This window comes from Dendrobates tinctorius, unplaced genomic scaffold (assembly GCF_039654945.1).
Source record: "Dendrobates tinctorius isolate UK_male_01 unplaced genomic scaffold, ASM3965494v1 ptg000016l, whole genome shotgun sequence".
NCBI classification, from domain to species: domain Eukaryota; kingdom Metazoa; phylum Chordata; class Amphibia; order Anura; family Dendrobatidae; genus Dendrobates; species Dendrobates tinctorius.
The window spans coordinates 64,962,402-64,981,664 of record NW_027361684.1 but is presented as its reverse complement, the minus strand read 5'-3'; the positions used below and the strand labels follow the sequence as shown (position 1 = coordinate 64,981,664).

The 19,263-nt window shown below is 41.7% G+C and overlaps 1 protein-coding gene across 1 annotated transcript in view; it reads right to left on the bottom strand.

The window, feature by feature from the left end:
* The window catches only part of LOC141080594 (granulocyte-macrophage colony-stimulating factor receptor subunit alpha-like), a 116,268-nt gene extending 103,310 nt beyond the window's left edge, over positions 1–12,958 (bottom strand). The window contains exon 1 of the mRNA XM_073565921.1: positions 12,904–12,958. The gene's annotated coding sequence lies outside the window, so the exon portion shown is untranslated. The remainder of the gene's footprint in view (positions 1–12,903) is intronic.
* Between the last annotated feature and the right edge of the window lie 6,305 nt (positions 12,959–19,263).

Genomic DNA, 19,263 nt, shown 5'->3' with positions numbered 1-19,263 from the left:
GCTTCTTCATTGCTAAGCTGTGGGCTTGATGCTACCTGACAATACAAAGGTGACATTAACCCCACAAATATGAATCCCACTTGCCACCGCTACAGGATAAGTGGGAAAAGCCAGGTAAAGTGCCACAATTGGCGCATCTTTGGATGTGCCAATTGTGGGGTGGCTGCGGGCTGCTATTTTTAGGCTGGAGAGGGCCAAAATCCATGGGCCTCGCCAACCTGAGAATACCAGGCCGCAGCTGTTCAATTTTTCCTTTACTGGTTAACAAAATTAGGAGGACCCTATTTTCTTTTTTTAATAAATTTGCAAAATTGTCTACATTTCTGCTTTTTTCAGTGAAGATGGGGTGCAGAGTGTACATTTATGAGAAAAAAATAACCTTTTTTAATTTACCAAGTTGCTGCAATGAACCAAAGAGTGATAAATTTAAAGGGGTCTGATTACTTTCCGTACCCACTTTATGTTATTTCCGTATTTGTTTGGGTTTCCTAAGGGTACTCTAGTTTCCTGCCACACTCCGAAGACATACTGAGCTCCCCATGGGGATAGTGATTATAATGTATGTAAAGTGCTGTGTAATATGATAGCACTATATAAGCAATGCATATTAAATAATATAAAAAATAGGAATAGTTATACTATGGGGATGTGCCACAGGGCAGTGACTACCTCATGAAGTGCTGATCACATTGGGATTGTGAGTGCTTGCTTCCACAATCAGTGCTGCACTCAGCACTTGCGGCACTCCAGCTCAACAGTTGTACCCATGCTGTTGAATACATGAATATACAGCGCTTCAATTAGTGGTTGATTTCTACATAGCACACCAATTTATCATTTCAAATCTGGAAAGATAAAATTACCATTCTACTGCCATGTCACAAAATGAAATGCTATATGCAGTAATAGTAAGGATTATTCAAAATAATATGGAATTAAATATCTTACATTATCGCAGAGCAAAATAAAAGCCAAACACATACTGTACAATAGAACGATATACGATCAGGGTGGGTGACCAATATTAATTTTACACCTTAATCTCTATCATTTACTGTCTGTATAATTGAAAGGAGCTGCTAGTGGGTTAGTGGTACAAAATAGGGGTATATTTATAAACATGGTGATGTCGGTGTCACAACTATTCCAATAACTCTCCATAGACCCTGAAAATTTGGTGAGGAGTTTCTGACAATTTTACGACTGTATTACCACCCTAAGGCCGGGGTCAAACTTGCGAGTGCAATGCGAGGAACTCGTACGAGTCTCTCTCATCAACACCTGGCACTGCCGCTGGCTCTCGGACCGGAGTGTGCAGCCGCACACTCTGGTCTGAGTGCCGGCGGTTGATGCGAGAGACCCGTGTGAGTTTTTCGCATTGCACTCGCAAGTGTGATCCCGGCCTAATTGAGACTTCAGTTATTTTCCCTATACTGGTTAAGAAGATTCTAAATGTCAAACTGATCGCCAGTTCCCAATTTTTCAAAAGTTCTTAATCTTTTCCCTCCTTTCTCCCTGTTTCCCTTCATATAAGAATAAATCTATTGGTGGTGTTCACTTTTTCGTGAGCTTTATATATTGAGTACTGAACATTTCTGGGAGACATGTCTCCATTTTTATTACGCTTTGCTTATATCTTATATAGTACTGTCATATTCTACCACGCTTTACAGACATTATCATCACTCTCCCCAATGGGGCTCATAGTTTAAATTCCCCATCAGTATGTCTTTGGAGTGTGGGAGGAAATCAGAGAACCCGGAGAAAACTCACACAAACATGGGGAGAACATAAAGATATTGTCCTTGTTGGGATTTGAACCCAGGGCCACCGCGCTGCCGCACGTATATATTTTCTCTAATATTTTTTTAGATTTATACCAAAGACAAATTTGTATCCATGTAAACATATTTTTTTATATCGTTATATATTAATAAGGCAAATGCTCATGGATTTTTTTTTAAAGCTGGTGCTTCTGGAAGTGTAAGATAGCTAAAGAGGCTTTTACCAGCATAAAATGTATTCTGTTTGCGTTTCACTTCCTGCTTCCTCTGTTTATTACAGTTCTCTGATTATTTTTTCATTTTTAACTCTAGCCTTAACCAACCCTTTACTTTCTGTCTTTCATTGCTTTGTCGGGTTTGTTCAGTATTCACTTACCTCTGTATAATTGTTTCCAGATGTTTCTGTAAAAAACACAGGCAGCATCGCCTAGCAAATAAGAGTTGTAAAAGTTCTCACTGTGCTTTATCTGGCAAAAGACAGGTCCAATAAGAGCAGCGATACTTATCTCCACAAAGGGAGGAGGCCTGGCACACTCATGACAAGTGTTTCCAATGTGCTGGCTTTTTTTACAACTGTTTATATTTTTATTTTGCAGCCTGCTACACTTATATATTACATGCTGCTTGGTATATTGCTTTTATTTATCTTTTTTAGATTGCAATTAAATATCTCATATTTGAGAATTCAATTATGTCTAGAAATTGTAAATAGTGCTCAGCATAAATGAGTACACCCCCTTTTGAAAAGTAAGATCTTAATCAATATCTCACTGAGCTCAGGAACAATTTCCAAAATTTTGACCAGAATGCGTTTCATAGAACGTTTTTTCATGCATAGCATGAAAGTAGAGTTAATAATAACTTTCATTACAGAATTCAGTGAAATGTATATATCTTACTTTTCAAAGAGAATGTACTCATTTTTACTGAGCAACACACACATACAGTATATACAATGGGGGAAAAATTATTTAGTCAGCCACCAATTGTGCCAGTTCTCCCACTTAAAAAGATGAGAGAGGCCTGTCATTGACATCATAGGTAGACCACAACTATGAGAGTCAAAATGAGAAAACAAATGCAGAAAATCATCTTGTCAGAATTGGCAAGATTTATTTTGCAAATTATGGTGGAAATTAAGTCATTAACAAAAGTTCATCTCAATATTTTGTAATCTATCCTTTGTTGGCAATGACAGAGGTCAAACGTTTTCTGTAAGTCTTCACAAGGCTGGCACACACTGTTGGTGGTATGTTGGTCACTCCTTCGTTGTCCTGGTGGTGTGCTTGGGATCATTATCATGCTGAAAGACCGATCCACTTTCATCTTCAATGCCCTTACTGATGGAAGGAGGTTTGCACTCAAAATCTCACGATACATGGCCCCATTCATTCTTTCATGTGCACGGATCAGTCATCCTGGTCCCTTTGCAGAGAAACAGCCCCAAAGCATGATGTTGCCACCCCCATGCTTCACAATAGATATTGTGTTCTTTGGATGCAACTCAGCATTCTGTCTCCTCCAAACACTACGAGTTTTGATTCTACCAAACAGTTCTACTTTGGTTTCATCAGACCATATGACATTCTCCCAATACTCTTCTGGATAATCCAAATGCTCTCTAGTAAACTTCAGACAGGCCCGGATATATACTGACTTAAGCAGGGGGACATGTCTGGCATTGCAAGATCTGAGTCACTGGCGGCGTAGTGTTTTACTGATGGAAGTCTTTGTTACGGTGGTCCAAGCTCTATGCAGGTCATTCACTAGGCCCCCCCATGTGGTTCTGGGATTTTTGCTCACCGTTCTTGTGATCCTTTTGACCCCAAGGGGTGAGATCTTGTGTGGAGCCCCAGATCGAGGGAGATTTTTAGTAATCTTGTATGTCTTCCGTTTTCTTACTATTGCTCGCACAGTTGATTTCATCACACCAAGCTGCTTACCTATTGCAGATTCAGTCTTCCCAGCCTGGTGCAGGGCTACAATATTGTTTCTGGTGTCCTTCGACAGCTCTGGTGTTCAGCATAGTGGAGTTTGGAGTGTGACTGTTTGAGTTTGTGGATAGGTGTCTTTTATACTGATTACAAATTCAAACAGGTACCATTACTACAAGTAATGAGTGGAGGACAGAGAATCCTCTTAAAGAAGAAGTTACAGGTCTGTGAGAGCAGAAATCGTGCATATTTTTAGGTGACAAAATACTTATTTTCCACCATAATTTGCAAAATAAATCTTGCCAAATCAGACAAGGTGATTTTCTGGATTTGTTTTCTCATTTTGACCCTCATAGTTGTGGTCTATCCATGATGTCAATTACATGCCTCTCTCATCTTTTTAAGTGGAAGAACTTGCACAATTAGTGGCTGACTAAATACTTTTTTCCCCACTGTATATAAAGCTCTGGTAAAAAATTACGAGAGCACCACATCAAAATCCTGTCATGGGCAGCCCATTCTCCAGACCTGAACCCCATTGAAAACATCTGGAATGTAATCAAGAGGAAGATGGATAGTCACAAGCCATCAAACAAAGAACTGCTTAATTTTTTTGGGTCCAGAAGCAGTGTGAAAGACTGGTGGCAAGCATGCCAAGATGCATGAAAACTGTGATTACAAATCATGGTTATTCCACAAAATATTGATTTCTGAACTCTTCCTGAGTTAAAACAGTATTGTTGTTTCTAAATGATTATGAACTTGTTTTCTTGGCATTATTTGAGATCTGAAAGCACTGTTTTTTTTAATTGTGACCATTTTTCTTTGTCAGAAAAAAATACAAAATTTATTGCTTGGAAATTCGGTGACATGTTGGCAGAAGTTTATAGACTAAAAGAACAATTTATATTTTACTCATAAATATACTGTACCTATAAAAGAAAAAATCAGACAAACTGAACATTTCAAAGTGGTCTCTTAATTTTTGCCAGAGCTGTATATATTTAAATACATTTTAATATATAAAGGACTGTCACTAGGAATTTCGGGGCTCTATACTGGCAACATTTTTGGGGCTCCCTTGAGACTCCACCCAGGCTCCACCCCAGCCCCGCCTCCACCTTTTTGAACTGTCCAGTCCCACTGCTCTCTCTTGGAAAAACTCCTTCTCACCAATCACACATTAAGAGCTCCCATCACCAGATCACACATATAGCCATCAGCTTTTGTTTTGGCCAAAATATTTTTTTAATATGCCACCATAACATGGTAGACACTTTTGGCCAGGCCCCACTCTACTCTAAAATATTAAACATTTGTTAAAATATGCAATACAATTTAGGCATATTTTTATTTATTTTTCAATTTTTAAAATGACCAATAATATCACAAGCAAGAAAGAAATACCACCACACCATGTCCAGACCACATATTACCACCACAGTGACCGAATAATATAACATACAAGAGACAAATACCACAGCACCATGTCCAGACCACATATTACCACCACATGGTGACCAATAATACCACATACAAGGAACAACTACCAACACAACATGACCAGACCACATATTACCACCTCACAGTGACTGAATAATAGCACAAACAAGCAACAAATACCACCACACCATGGCCAGACAACATATTACCACCACATAGTGAAATGAATACTACAATACTGATCATTAACAAAAAACACAATACTATCACCATAAGTGCCATTATACACAGGAGATCTGTACTTAGTATGCAGTATCTGTGTACAGGTAATACAGTGATCACCGGTGACATACACAGGATCTCTGTATATAGTGTCAGTGTACAGGTAATACTAGCATCAACAGTGACTTTATACACAGGAGCTCTGTATACAGTGGGTACATAAAGTATTCAAACCCCTTCAAATTTTTCACTGTTTCATTGCAGCCATTTGGTAAATTCAAAAAAGTTCATTTTTTTCTCATTAATGCACACTCTGCACCCCATCTTGACTGAAAAAACAGAAATGTAGAATTTTTTGCAAATTTATTTAAAAAGAAAAGCTGAAATATCACATGGTCATAAGTATTCAGACCCTTTGCGGTATAGTGTCAGTGTACAGGTAATACAGTGATCACCAGTGATAACATACACAGGAGCTCTGTATATAGTGTCAGTGTAAAGGTAATACTGTGATCACTGATGACATTGTAAACAGGACCTCTGTATATAGTATACAGTGGATAGTGAGTGTAGAGGTAACACACTGACTCACTAGTCTCTTGGTGAAGTCCTTCATCTTCACTTTTCATCTTCATCCAGCACAGACCGCCATCACTTCTTCCATCCAGGGTTCATCTCTGCAGGAAATAGCAGAGTTATCTAGAGCTCCGCTTGCAGAACACATCACTTATTTTTGTCCAAAATCTACACTACACCAAATGAAGAAAGAAAGGTGACATAGTGTCACTCTGCACAGTAACAGGACCACCCCCCCATTTAAAACAGTATCCTTAAAAAAATAAAATAAATACATCACTTCAGTAATAATATCCCTTAATAAGCCCTTATGGTAATAATATCCCCCATCCTGGCCCCTGTGTATCTCATTCCTGGCTCCAGCCATATATTCTCCCATCCTGGCCCCATATGTTCTCCCATTCTACCTTCATGAGTATCCATTCTACCCCACATGATCTCCCCATTATGCCTCATCTGTCTCCATCCTCCCCATCTGTCTTCATCCTGCTCCATCTGTCCCATGATCCTGCCCATCTGTCCCATGATCTTGCCCCATCTGTTCCATGACCCTGTACCATCTGTCTCCATCGTATCCATCCTTTCCCATGATCCTGCACCATGTGTCTCCATCCTGCACCATGATCCTGCCCCATCTATTGCCATCCTGCCCCATATTCCTGCCACATCTGTCACCATCCTGCCCCATTTCTCTATCCTGCCCCATGTCTCCATCCTGTCCTAATCTCTCCATCTTGCCCCGTGCCTCCTTTCTGCCCATGTCTCCATTCTGCCCCCTGTGTTGACTTCCTGCCTCGTGCCTCCCATCCTGCCCCCGTGTCTCCCATCTTGCCCCTGTGTCCCCCATCCTGCCCCCGTGTCTCCATTCTGCCCCTGTGCCTCCATTCTGCCCAGTGTTTTCATTCTGCCCCTTGTCTCCATTCTGCCCTGGGCAAGATGGAGAAACATGTTCCTTGTGTCTCCATCCTGCCATCAAAACATATTGCGGCTTGCCACTTTCAATAAAAATAAAAACAAAAACTTTCTCCTTAGCTGGCGCGTTCCCTCCAGGCATTTCAAGTGCGGACTCGATGGCGAATGACAATGACGTCATATGCCGGTGATGTGCGCTCTGACGGCAGCTGCCAGCCTCTGACTGGCTGGTGGATTTTAACTATTTTTAACTATTTTAACATGGCAATACAATTCAATTGAACCTGCGTCTCAGACGCAGGTTCAGTTTCTGCACCGGCAGAATCCTGCCACTGGGTCACGATGAGCAGAAGAGACAGAGCCCAATGCGGCCTCCTCTGCTCTTACGCCAGGCAGAGCAGTAATGCCCTGATGGTGGCCCTGAAAATATATACTGTATATATATTATATACCGTATATACTCGTGTATAAGCCGAGATTTTCAGCACATTAATTTGTGCTGAAAATGCCCCCTCGGCTTATACACAAGTCATTGTGCAGAAACCAGCGGGAGAGGGGGAGCAACGGCAGGAGCCGGTGGCTGACACGTCATACTCACCCTGCTGTACCATCGCTGAATGTGCCCTGCATCCTCCTTTGTCCCAGGGCTGACAGCTTCTTCCTGCGTTGAGCGGTCACATGGTACCGCTCATTAAGGTCATGAATATGGACGCAACTCCACTCCGTGCCATCCATATTCATGACCTTAAAGAGCGGTACCACATGACCGCTCAACACAGGAAAAAGCTGCTGCACCAGGACAAAGGAGAATGCAGGGATGTTCAGTGATTGCACAGCAGGGTGAGTATGACGGAGGAGGACAGGGGAAGCACGGGGGAGGATGGACGAAGCACAAGGGAGCCCGGAGCAGGATGGGGGAAGCACAGGGGAGTACGGAGCAGGATGGGGGAAGCACAGGGAAGGACAGGGATGCACAGGGGAGCATGGAGCGGGATGGGGGACCACAGAGAAGATGGGGGAAGCACGGGGGAGGACAGGGGAAGTACAGGAGAGCAAAGAGCAGGATGGGGTAGTACAGAGGAGGATGGGGGGAGCATGGAGTAGGATGGGGGAGCTCAGAGGAGGATGGAGGAAGCACGGGGGAGCACAGACAAGGACGAGGGAGAACTGAGGAGCACAGAGGAGGAAGGGGGAGCACTGAGAAGGACGGGGGGAGGACAGAGAGCTGAGCTTAGACATACATACAAGGATGGGATGAGGGAGAGCCACACAGTGCAGGACAAGAATGAGGGGACAATGCACACCCGGCTTATACTCGAGTCAATAAGCTTATCCAGTTTTCCGTGGCAAAATTAGGGACCTCTGCTTATACTCGGGTCGGCTTATACTTGAGTATATACGGAATATATATAATAAATGTAAATATATATATAATGCTCAGCATAAATGAGTATACTCTCTTTGCTAAGTAAGATTTACATACTATGCAGTGCTCTGCAAAAGTTTTAGACAGAGATGGAAAGTAAAAATTCTTTAAAAAAATGTTCATAGTTTATTTTTATGAGTTAAGAAAATACAAAGTAAGTGAATAAAATAGATCTAAATCAAATCAGTATTTGGTGTGTCCTTCCTTTGCATTCAAAACAGCATGAATTCTTTAAGGCTAGGTTCACATTAGCATTTGAGTCCGCAGCTTGCAAAATGCATGTTTATGCAGCGCTTTTTATGCGCATCATCTTACGCATGACGGAAAAAGCGCTGCATGTGCATGCGTTTGTATGCATTTTTGCATGCGTTTGCATTGTTTATGCACATGCATTTGATATGACATCAGGCAAAAATGGGTGTGTCTCATGGGATTTCCATATGTATTTTGAATAATGCATGCGTATCGAATGCATGCGTACGCATGTCCTTGCATACACATGCGTTCCCATAGACAGTTGCACACACGAAAAAAAATTGGAGCATATAATCCATAACAGCAGAGTCTGAGATAGTATCAATATAAGAATGATTTTAATGATACAAATATATAAGAACAGACCACAATTATTCCATTATGTGATAAACAAATGCAGTGCTTAGATGATAAAGGTCAAGGTGCACCAGTTATTGAAGAAACGTGCCATTCCATGAGCACAAAGTGCAGGTGAGGTCCTCCATATACAGCATATATATCACACTGAATTTATCCAAAGAGATATGTATCTACAAGCTGCCTGTGCAGCATAAGGCTGGTTTCACATTTGCGTTTTTTTGCGCTGGAAAAAAACGCATACCTGCGCATGCGTTTTTCCCCTATATTTAACATGGGTGCGCATACCTGCGCGCTGGTAAGCGCACGTATGCGATTTTCATGCGCTGCGTTTTTTTGGGGTGTGCGTTTGTATTTTCCAGACGCAGCATGTTGCATTTTTTGGCCCTGCAAAAAAGCGCATGCGCACGTATGCGCACGTTTTGCGCTAAAAATGGCCATTATAGCCTATGGATGCGCATACGTGCGCACTGGCATGATCATGTATGCGTTTTTTTGCACATGCGTTTTTTTTGTTAACCATGGAATTTAGGGGTTTGGGTTAGAGTTAGGGTTAGTTAAGGGGGTTTAGGGTTAGGGTTAGGGTCAGGGTTAGGGTTAGGGTCAGGGTTAGGGTTAAGTATGGTTTGGTTAAGGGTTAGGGTCAGGGTTAGGGTTAAGTATGGTTTGGTTAAGGGTTAGGGTCAGGGTTAGGGTTAGGGTCAGGGTTAGGGTTAGGGTCAGGGTTAGGGTTAGGGTTAGGGTTAAGGTCAGGGTTAGGGTTAGTTAGGGTTTGGGTTAGGGTTAAGTATGGTTTGGTTAAGGGTTAGGGTCAGGGTTAGGGTTAAGTATGGTTTGGTTAAGGGTTAGGGTCAGGGTTAGGGTTAGGGTCAGGGTTAGGGTTAGGGTTAGGGTTAGGGTTAGGGTTAGTTAGGGTTTAGGGTTTGGGTTAGGGTTAAGTATGGTTTGGTTAAGGGTTAGGGTCAGGGTTAGGGTTAGGGTCAGGGTTAGGGTTAGGGTTAGGGTCAGGGTTAGGGTTAGGGTTAGGGTTAGTTAGGGTTTAGGGTTTGGGTTAGGGTTAAGTATGGTTTGGTTAAGGTTTAGGGTCAGGGTTAGGGTTAGGGTTAGGGTCAGGGTTAGGGTTAAGGGTTAGGGTCAGGGTTAGGGTTAGTAAAGTCATGGTTTGGGTTAGTGTGAGGGGCCACCTAATGTTGGAAAAAACCGCAAACGCGGTAAAAACGCACTAAAAACGCATACAAACGCATAAAAACGCTGCGTTTTTTTCATGCATGCTCATAAAAATGCTTGAAAAAAACCCAGCAGTTGTATGCTTTTGTATACGTTTTTTCAATGCGTTTTTTTGCGGGAAAAACGCGCTGCAAAAAAAAGCAAGTGTGAAACTAGCCTAAGATTCAATAAATGGAAGGCCAAATAACAATATCCATTCACAAAGACTTGTTCCCTATGGCATGCAGCAATGAAATGCCTCCACATATCTAATATTATCGTGGCCAAGTTGCCTAGGGGAAAGGGAACAAGAAAGGATTGGTTGAGTTGTACTCATCTCTTACCCGTGCTTGTGTCCATGTGTAGGTACGTAGCCATGGTATAATGCGGTGTAACGCAGTCCATTAACCCTGCCATTTAGCCCATTGTCGGGCGCATCGCAATGCATGCCGTAAAGCGGCACGTGTTCGCGATGTGCCTTCATTCACTGACGGAGCCTCGGACGCTGGCTGCAGCATCTGAGGCTCCGTCACCGCTAGTGCAGATGAATCATCATGATTCATCTGCACTAGCGGGTATAACGTAACGCAATCTCGTTATGCTATACCGTTAACGCAACCCGTCAACGCTATGCGTTGAACGGGCTGCTTAAAGTAATGTGAACCTAGCCTTATGCAAATCCTTCTGTCTCTTTATGTAATGTCACAAAGACTAGCCAATGTTACAATTAGGGCTCTGTGGGGGCGAATGTGCTTAGATAATGTCTTATCCGAGCACGCTTGGGTCTTATCCAAGCATCTGGGAGTGCTCGTATATTATGTTTGAGACTCTGTGGTGGACAACCTCAACACATGTGGGGATTGCCTACATTTTCTGTTCTGTCACTGACTCAGTGGGCATTACAATTACAGTGGTTAAAGCACACTGTGGTGATAGATCTGCCCTAATCCAGTAGGTGTTTTTTCAGGGAGATAGCTGTGTTTTCTCTTGGTATATGAAAGGGCCAAAAATTGGCAATATCATTTTCAGACGAACCTTTTTAGTAAACTTTTTTGATTGTTCACATCATAGTTTAGTAGAATACAGTTAAAGTAGAAGGTATGTATAATTTTAGCTGTCATCATCTATATGAATGGTACTATATACTCACATAAATAAAATTTACATGAACTGCCACAACTATGCTAAAAAAATTGAGCAAAAGAGTGAATTGGATAATAAGCATCTGAGGCATTTTTAACATATTGGTGGGCCTAGCAGAGCTATTCCATTTGGAGCTACTGTAACGTTTTTAAGACTTAAAAGTTTAAAAACTAGTGGGATTAATAACACAAGCTAAACATTTTGGTTTGTTCAGGGGCATCTAAGGTAGTACTTTTCGTATTGCCTGTGTTTTATTCCCATGTTCCCTTAGAAGTGTTTGCCTTTTACATATTTCCATTATGGAGCTCAGATTCTCCCAAATACAGTATATTCATTCTCAGCCGCAGGCTGGCATCATAGCAAACTGTGATTTGCCTTATAAAATGCAATGCTTTGGTATTACAATACATATTATGTCATCAGACGATCATAGGGTCAAGTCCCTTAGGGGGAATAATAATTAAATAAAAAAATAAAAAAAGTTTAAACGAAAATTGAACACCCATGTCTTTTTTTCATAATAAATAAAAAAAAACATATTTGGTACTGTCGCATCCATAAAAAACTTATCTATCAAAATATAAGAGCGTTTAACCCATATTGTAAATGCTGTAAGCAAAAATAAATCGAAATGCCAAAATGCATTGTTTTTGGTCACCGCACTCCCCTGAGTGCAATAAAAAGTGTTCAAAGCATTGTATGTACCATAAATTGCTATCAATAAAAATGTCAGCTCGCTATATAAATAACATGCCCTCACACAGCACCAACAAAGAAAAAGTAAAAACATTACGGGTCAGCAGAAAATATTTTTTTTTTGCAATATTCAACACAAATGTTTCAACCCTGAAAGGAGACCTGTCATGTGTCTAAAAAAAAAGAGAAGGTCACCCTGTGGCGTGTGCTCAGATTAGCCTTTTTACAGTGTGGTCCCACTAGACCAGGTTGATCTCCTGAGATCACATTGCTTAACCAGTTTGAGATCCTGCCAAGCTGTGATTGGCAGTGTTATAGAGGGGGAAGGCTAAAAGAGAACCCACCACCTAAGAAAACTCTTCTGACCACACCCTCTTGGACCACAAAGGTACTTACTGCCAAAAGAGGGAAAAGTGTCATTTCTCCCCAATAGAGGAACTAAACAAAAACGGAAACCATTGGCATATTCTGGGCAGCACATAGATTTTGGACACGTGACAGGTCCTCTTGAAACAAAAAAATATACAGTATACGTAAGTTTGATATTGCATATAGTGCATGTCTAGACCACATTATACTCATATCGATATGTTAACTGCATTACAAATGCTTGACAAAAATTGTCTATTTTTGTGGACCGTGCAGGAATTTATGTACAACCTAGATCAGAGCCAAGCAAATATTCAACACTTTCTGAAACAGTAAAGTAAAACTACATTTCCATTTCAAAAATCAACATCAGCAGGTTATCAACATGAGCTAAAATAACTAGTAAGTAGAAAACGTTCAAGAAAAGTGAAGCAAGCAAATTACAAAATGTCAGAGAACCATTTCAAGAAGCTACGTAAAAAACAAGATCTAATCTTTCATTCTTACTATTAAAAAAAAAACATTCAGCATTGAGAACAACACACTCATGGAAGATAGAAGAGAAGCAGAATATTTTTACCATGTCCGACATAAAGTTGCATGGTCAGAGGAAAAGACATTAGCTAATAGTTGAAAGGACTTTCCAGCATATGAGAAACAGGAAGAAGGAAATCGAGAGGGAGGGAGGGAGTGGTGACTTAAACGTGAAGAAGTTAAGCTTTACTGCATAAAGTACATTTATCGACACCTGTTATTTAAATATTCACATCGGGCTTCAATTTTATATTTTGCTCTACTGTCCTTTAAAAAGCAAAAGGAAATCCAAAATTATGAAATGAATAAGTACGTAAAATGCAGAGGTCCTTTTTTTTTAGAATGTTGGCTTAGTGGTTAGGACAGCAGCCTTGCAGCACTGGGGTCTAGGGTTCAAATCCCCCCAAGGACAACATCTGCAAGGAGTTTGATTGCTCTCCCAGTGTTTGTGTCGGTTTCCACTGGGTTCTCCAGTTTCCTCCCACACTCAACAGACATACTGATAGGGAATTTAGATTGTAAGCCACATTGGGGACAGTGATGATAATATCTGTAAAGCGCTGTGGAATAAGATAGTGCTATATAAGCAAAGCATAACAATAATAATGATATTGATTTTTTCTTTAATATTAAGCAAATATTACATAGATGAGATGCTGAGGTGCCTAGGGCAGTTAAAGAGATGGCCGAGCAATAAAATGCTCGAATGCTTGTTACTTGAACTGAAATCCGAGCATTTTTCCGGCAGACCCTCGAACGAGGTCTGGGGCACATTGAAAATGTTGAAATGGATGGAAAAAGTGCTGAATGGGAGAACAGGATAGGGAATACCTCTGGAAGCATCTCTGACTCTCAGAACGCTGCTGCTGAGAACAATGGTGTGACACTTTACTCCACTTTAAGGACTGAAAAAAAAATTCAAAATTGACAAGAAATTTGAGTTTACAGGAAAAAAAAGTTAAGAAATATTCTTTCCAGTATAATGACTTTTATGTAACCCAAATTTTTTAAATGATTTTTTAAAAAATAATAATTTTAGTAAACTAAAATTTAAATGTTTTATAAAAAAATGGAAATTTTAGTGTAATTTATGAAGGAAACAAGAACTGCCAAAAATGTGATGCAACAGGAACTAACATACAGTTGTGCTCAAAAGTTTACATACCCCGGCAGAATATTTGATTTCTTGGCCAATTTTCAGAGAATATGAATGATAACACCAAAATATTTTCTCCACTCGTGGTTTGTAGTTGGGTGAAGCCATTTATTGTCAAACTACTGTGTTTTTTATTTTTAAATCATAATGACAACCCAAAACATCCAAATCACCCTGATCAAAAGTTTGCATACCCTATTTCTTAATACCGTGTATTGCCCACTCTAACATCAATGACAGCTTGAAGTCTTTTGTGGTAGTTGTGGATGAGGTTCTTTATTTTCTCAGATGGTAAAGCTGCCCATTCTTCTTGGCAAAAAGCCTCCAGGTCCTGTAAATTCCTGGGCTGTTTAGCATGAACTGTGCACATGAGATCTCCCCAGAGTGGCTCAATGATATTGAGGTCAAGAGACTGAGATGGCTACTCCAGAACCTTCACTTTGTTCTGCTGTAGCCAATGACAGTTTGACTTGGCCTTGTGTTTTGGATTGTTGTCATGTTGGAACGTCCAAATATGTCCCTTGTACTGCATTATTTGCTGATAATATGCTGCATTAATCTTTCCTTCAATTTTGTCCAAGCTTTCTGTGCCTTTGTAGCTCACACATCCACAAAGCATCAGTGATCCACCTCCTTGCTTTACAGTAGGAATGGTGTTCCTTTCATCATAGGCCTTGTTAACCTCTCTCTAAATGTAAAGTTTATGGTTGAAGCCAAATAGTTACATTTTGGTCTCATCACTCCAAAAAACCTTGTTCCAGAAATTCTGAGGCTTGTCTCTGTGCTGTTTTGCATATTGTAGGCAAGATACTTTGAGGCATTTGCGCAGTAATGGCTTTCTTCTGGCGACTCAACCATGCAGCCCATTTTTCTTCAAGTACCTCCTTATTGTGCAACTTGAAACAGCCACATCGCTAGTTTTCAGAGAGTCCATTGCTTCAGCTGATGCTATTTGTGGGTTTTTATTTGCATCCCAAACAATTTTCCTGGTAGTTGTGGAGTAAATTTCTGCTGGTCTACCTGACCGTGGTTTTGTTTTTACAGAGCCCCTGATTTTTCATTTGTTAATCACAGTTTGAATGCTGCTGACTGGCATTATAAATTCCATAGATATCTTTTTGTATCCCTTTCCTGTTTAATACAGCTCAACTACCTTTTCCCGTAGATCTGTTGACAATTCTTTTGCTTGCCTCATGATTCACAATGCAGAAACGATAGTGGCTGGATGAAAGATGCAGGAGTCTGTCTGGATCCCAGAAACTCACTAAGCTTTTATGCACACACACTGATTGCAAGCAAACAGGTCACAAGTGAGGATGTTACCTTTCGTAGCCAGTCAAACCCATTTGTGTCAACTTCTGTGCAGACAAAATCTCATGGAACAATCGCAGAGCAAAAACTTAGCTTTAGTAGACAGGACTAAACTGGAGGCCAGAGCTCAGAGCAGAGAGGATCACCAGCAACCCAGCAGGGCGTCGGCGGCCTTATATCCACTCAGAGATTCCGGATGTCCAATCACTCTCCACCTGTTCAGATGACAGGTTTTTCCCATCCAAATCAATTTCACTACCTCCTTTCACCAGCAGAGGGAGTTCATCGGACATCAAAGGTGAAGGAGAAAATGAGCTCATAACAGGGTAGGCTGTTGGAATATCATATGGCAGTTTGAGAACACTCATAATGGGAATGTGGAAGACAAATTTAGAGAACTGCAAAAATGTATGTCTACTGACACTGTCAAAGGTTTCATAAATATCTAGTCATCATGGAATAAGGCAATTTAAAGGGGTTGTGTATTACGCTAGTCACTTCTTACAGCCAAGTCGTGAGTCAGGATAGTCAAGTAGTCCAAGATCTGAAGCCAGGAGGGTATGTCAAACAGAAGGAAGATATTAGGGCTGGCGGAACGCACCAAATTAAAAAATAATAGTAGGTGCGTTCGCAGCCCGGGGTCCACCGTGCAAAGGTTGGACACTGCTGCTAGGTAATGGCGGGAGTATAAAGTGGTGTGGAAAGGTCACACGTGGGTTAACGTCACCCAGTGTGAACAGAAGCAAACTCTGTTAACTCACAGAGCCGCACTACCACTGAAGATAAATGCCGGAGCCTGTTTAGCTCACATAGCCCGGCCAAGGAGTGCACAGAAAGCGATCACAGAACTCTGCCCTAAGGACACGGGGTCAGAGTCCCTCTAGACCTTCTGAGCACGCTATAGATGCTGACTACGGAGTGAAGAGCAGGTGCACTGATGCGTGCCAAGCCACTGGTGGAGACTGATGCCTTTCTCAGACTCTGTCCTACCTACACCTACGCCTGGGCGCTTAACAGGCTAGGCTGCACAACACATGCATACCAAGGGTAGGGGATTCTTAATGAGTCATTCACCAGAGACATTCATACATGCATACAACACTCACTCCTCATAGTCTGATAATGCAGTCTACACTAGCACATGGCCAAGCGGCCATGCAAACCTTTTATAGCCGTGTGCTTCCGGGACCTTCCTGGCCTTTCGGATGGACCAATCTGAGCTGGAGAAGGACCTGAGCACGTGACCTCCGGTTTCCAATGGGAGATCACTCCACGGGCATGCTCAATGGACCGAAAGGAGGACTTAGCCCCTGGAGAGACTCGCTGCTGGCCAGCCTGCATTGCTATATGTGGACCAGAGGTGGCAGCAGCCAGCAAGCCCACAGTGCTGGTCTGAGCAGAGTGCTGGGAATGACGAGTCTGCTGAGCAGGCTTCTCTGCGGCCGAAGGAGAATCGGAGACCGCCAAGTGCAAGGCTCTGGATTCCTGCTGTGCAGTGGCAGGAACCCGACGCCTAACAGAAAAGACAAAAGTGTTGTCAGGTAACATTCTGAAGTCAGTATACCAGGAGATAGCGGAACAGAGCAGAAGGGATTAAACAGACAGATGGTCAGAACGAGGGCCACGGTCAGGCAATGAAAGATCAACATACAGAACGCAAGGCACAGAGAGAAAAAACACACTTGGCTGAATGTACGGCTGACAGAGGTCTGGGAGAAACAGCTCAGTTAAGTAGGCTGTCAATCACCTGGGATTTTAAACACTTGAAGACAGTTAGAGCCTCTCAGTCTTAGATTGGACAGCCAAGCTGTCAATCAACACACCGACAGCTGCTTCTCTTACACTTCCTTTGGATATATGTGATATATCCAAAGGTGGGGAGAGTGAAACCAGTTCTGATTGGCTACAGGGATCATGTGACATAAATATGTCACACGATCACCGGAAGAGCCAGTGCCAACACGGCTGGAATGGAGCCAACACCAAAGGTGAGTATAAGGCTATGTGCACAAGTTGCGGAAGTTACCGCAGGAATTTCGGAATTCCATTCTGCGGGAAAGCCGCATTTTAAATTCCCGTGATTTTCTGGCGGAAAAACTAGCGATTTGCAAGTGTAATTCGCTTGCAGAATGCTAGCGTTTTCCAAGCGATCTGTAACATCGCTTGGAGAACTGATTGACAGGTTGGTCACACTCATTAAACACAGTGTTTGACTAGTGTGACCAACTTTTTACTATTGAGGCTGCCTATGCAGCATCAGTAGTAATAAGATCTAATGTTAAAAAGAATAAAAAAATAAAAAAAAATAAAAAATCGTGTTTTTCTCACCTTCCGACGTCCCGCATAGCGTTCCTGATCAACGCGATGCTCCCATTCCCAGTAATGCCTTGCAAGACCTTTGATGACGTAGCGGTTTTGCGATACTGTAGCGGTCTCATGAGACTGCTACGTCATCACAGATTCTTGCCGCAAGGCATTACTTGGAACGGGAGTTGGCGGGAGCATCGGTAAGGCTGCGCGAGATGCCGGAAGGTGAATATAACCTGATTTTTTATTTTAATTCTATTTTTTACAGGGATATGGTACCCACAGTCTGGAGGAGAGTCTCCTCTCCTCCACCCCCTGGGTACCATCCGCAAATGTTCTGCTTACTTTTTGCATGGTGGGCACAGCCACATGCAGAAAGTAAGCAGAACAATGCATTCCTATGTGGGAGGAATCGCCGCGATTCCGCAAAATTAATGAGCAGGCTGCGTATTTTTCTGCGATGCAATTCCGCTGCGGGAAAATCCACAGCATTAGTACAGCATTGTGGAATCCCATAGGATAGCATGGGATGCTGTTTTTTTGCGTTTTCTTGGCAAAATCGCGCTTTAAAAACCGCCGAGAAAATGAAAAAAAAAGCAACGTGTGAATGCAGCCTAAGTGTTACTACTGTATTTTACAAGGGGGGAAATACACAGATTGAGAAGGGGTTGTCTGAATAGTAGACAAACTGTTTATTTGAAGTCATCTGGGGCTTTGAATAATTTTTCAAGACATTGTCTCATCTGATGCAATCCCTGAGTGAATGTGGTCCCTGGTATAACTAGCTGAAAACACTGGCAGCAAAATTTACAAGTGAAGGCTAAAGCCATTCAGGCATTGTCTCAGTACCTGTCCATATATTACAAGGATGGTTTGAGTCTGCCAGAATTGAAGTTGCTCATACAATTCATTTCTCCCTTTCATAATTGTAAACTGGAGCGGAATATGTGTGGTGCTATATAAATAAAATGAGTATTCTTATCTCTTAATGAAGGACCCCTCTTCATAATTTCTGTATGCCTTAATTGAACATATAAACAATGGTTGTCTTCAGGAAACAGACCCTCTAAGCCACATCCATAACAGTTTATGACTATTTAAATTAACGTTTAAAACCATGTTATAAAAGAACATGTTAAAGTATTTTGTGATAAGAAATGTAATTCTTTTCTGCAATTGTAATATCCTTTACAATGTTTGACCGGACTGCAAACTCTGCCTTATGAGGAAAGGTTGCAGGATTTAGGAATGTTTAGTTTGCAAAAGAGAAGACTGAGAGGAGACTTAATAGCTGTCTACAAATATCTAAAGGGCTGTCACATTGTAGAAGGATCAACTTTATTCTCATTTGCACAAGGAAAGACTAGAAGCAATGGGATGAAACTGGGAGGAGACACAGATTAGATATTAGAAAAAACTTTTTGACAGTTAGAGTGATCAATGAGTGGAACAAGCTGCCACGAGAAGTGGTGAGTTCTCCTTCAATGGAAGTCTCCAAACAGAGGCTGGACAGACATCTGACTGGGATGATTTAGCGAATCCTGCTTTGAGCAGGGGGTTGGACCAGATGGCCCAGGAGGTTCCTTCCAACTCTACGATTCTATGATTCTATGAAATGTTTTGCAGCATTCT